This window comes from Echinops telfairi, unplaced genomic scaffold (genome assembly GCF_000313985.2).
Source record: "Echinops telfairi isolate 266 unplaced genomic scaffold, ASM31398v2 ScPeMD7_7421;HRSCAF=8459, whole genome shotgun sequence".
Lineage (NCBI taxonomy): Eukaryota > Metazoa > Chordata > Mammalia > Afrosoricida > Tenrecidae > Echinops > Echinops telfairi.
In genome coordinates, this window is record NW_022111321.1 from 15,672,283 (window position 1) to 15,675,136 (window position 2,854).

A 2,854-nucleotide genomic window follows, 5' to 3' on the forward strand; every position below is an offset into this window, starting at 1 on the left:
TAAATTGGCATTCTATGATGCTCACCTTCCCTACACAACCGCTGAAGACAAAGAGGGTGATTAAGCAAATGTGGTGAAGAAGGCTGATGGTGCCCAGCTATTGAAAGATATAACATCTGGGGTCTTAAAAGCTTGAAGGTAAACAAGCGGCCATCCAGCTCAGAAGCAACAAAGCCCACATGGAAGAACACACCAGCCTGTGTGATCATGAGGTGCCGAAGGGATCAGTTATCAGGCTTCAAAGAACAAAAATTCATATCATTGTGAGCTTACCTTTGTCCATTTTTTAACTGGCTTATCAATCCTCTCCTTGTTGAGAGGGTATTGTTTTCTACATATTTCATAGATTAGTTCCTGTTCCATGGAACAGGGCTGACCTTTGCACAGAGCCCGTTCCGACTAATAATGATACCACTTTTTACACTGTACGAGTGCCCCACAGGATCTTCAAAGCCACAATCCTTAGGAAAGCAAACAGCCAGGGTTTTCCCTTGCAGAGTTTCTGGTTAGATACAAACCGCCAAATGTTAATTTAGTAGCTAAGCACCAGATATCTTCTCACCAGGCTTCTTCAATACACCCTAGCAAAATACTGAGCTATGTACTGAGCAGCTCACCACAGTGCCCAAAGTTTGAACCCAGCAGGTGCTCTGCTGGAGAAGATAAGGCTGTCTACTCTATAACGATTTAAAATTCCGGAAACCTAAAGGGGCAGTTGTACCTGGCTCTATACAATCACTATAAGCCGGAACCAAATCTATGATAGTGAGTTTGAGTTAGAGTTTGAGCTACTATGAGTAGCTCAAGATAGCACAGAAATTGCCAGAGAAGAGGAGGGAATCTCATTTGGTTAAGGGCAAAACAACCAGTGTGATCCAGGACTAGAAAAAGAAAGTATGAAGTGAAATGTGGTGAGAGCAATTTCTCAGTAAAATAATAGGATTCTGGGCCATTTCTCAATGAATTTGGAAAGGCAGCCCATCAAGGAGTCTGCAAAGAGAAGGTGCACGAGACAAGCCGAGTGTATGAGAACCATCTCAGGAGAACGGGGGAATGGCTGAAAGGAGGAGGAGGTTTTCAGGAAGAAATATGGGTTTTGGAAAAGGAGTAATTGTGCTGCAGATGCACACCTTTTATTCTAATAAGAAGAGATGCAGATCCATGTTTAGCAGCCTTGGATTGACAGAGAGGTACCCCAGTGCGCTGGAGAGCCCCCCTTGAGAGAGATGATTTTCACAGATAAAGTTATCATGAAAAAAAAGTAATCATGACCCAAAGCAACAATAAAGACAAAGTTATTATTTCTTTCACATCCTGTATAGATGAGCAAGAACTTTCCTCATAGGAACATACCTGCCTATTGTGATTCCCTGGAGGCGATAAATCCTTTGATCTGCACATCTTTGTTTTGGCTCAAACAAGGGAAATCAAAATTGTTGTTTGCAATTCTTCCCTAAATGGTATGGGTTGCAAATCAGGTCATTCTCCATTAAGCTCATTGCCATGTGTAGCCTTTGGAAAGTAAACAATTTCACAATTACATTTGAACCAGGTGGGGCTAGGAGAGACACAGATGTTTTCAAAATTTTAAATTAGGCCGATTTTTCTTCCCTTGAACTTTAAATTAGTTTCCTAAGGCTGGCATCAGAAATTACAACAAACGAAGTGGCTCAAGGTAACAGAAATTTATTCTATCACACTTCTAGAAGCTTCAAAGTATTAGTGAGCCCATGATCCTATCAGATACACTAATAAGTATAATTCCTTGTCTCTTTCTAGCGTCTCTTTGTTGGTGACAAAACTTGGTGTTCATTGGCTGATAGATGAATTACTCCAATCACTGTCTCTGTGTTCACCTACCTTCTTTCCTGAATGTGACTGTGTGTCCACATTTCGCTCTTAGAAAAATATCAGTTTCCCGGGGGTGGGGTAAAAAAAGAAAAAGAAAAATATCAGTTAATTGACTTAGGGTCCACCATAATGATAAATGATTTCATCGCAAATATGTTACATCTCAAAATACCTAATTTCCAAATAAGATTACATTCATAGATAGCAGTAATTAGAACTTCTGTGTCTTTTTCTTGGTGTGTGTGGGGTGGGGTGGGGAGACACAATTCAACCTTTAACAGTAGCATTAGTTTTAGAAACATTAACAAAGCTAGCATCATCTTCTGAATCAGACACAACTGTAGTCTGTGCCAAGCATATCTCAGGAGGTGCTCAGAAGCAGGAGAGCATTGGTGGTGGGCTGGCTGAAAGTGATGACAACCTGCCAATTCTCCACCTCCATTATCACCTGTGCTAGGTGACCCCACATCCTGAAAACTAGGGGTTGGCTGGAAATTCAGAGGCAGAATGCATGCCTGTGTTGTAAAGAAGAGAGACTTTTCTGTGTTTTTGTAAGTTATTTCAGTTAATTCAATAATATATTGCTGAACTTTATGTTCCAGGTAGCATTCTAGACGTTAGGGAAATATATATATGTTTCTTCTGTCAAGGATCTAAAGAGTAGTGGATTACATAGGTGAAAAATAATAAATTATTTGACACATAAAAGGCAAAGCACAGTTGGCCAGGAGATCAGCTTGCTGCAGTTTTTAAATTAGTCTTTTGGTAATGAGGAAACTTTCCTTCAGGTGTGACATCTAAGCCAAGACATGAAGAATGAGGTCCTATTAGTAAAGAATAGTGTCTTCAGGACGATGACCCCAGTTAGAGCAGCCAGTCCACAGAGAGGACCACATGGCCAGCCCCATTATGAGACATGATGCCCCTCACTGACCCATGGCCCTGCGGGGAACAACACCAGAGACACAGTGTGGAAATTGCACCTGATCTGATCCCGCCACAC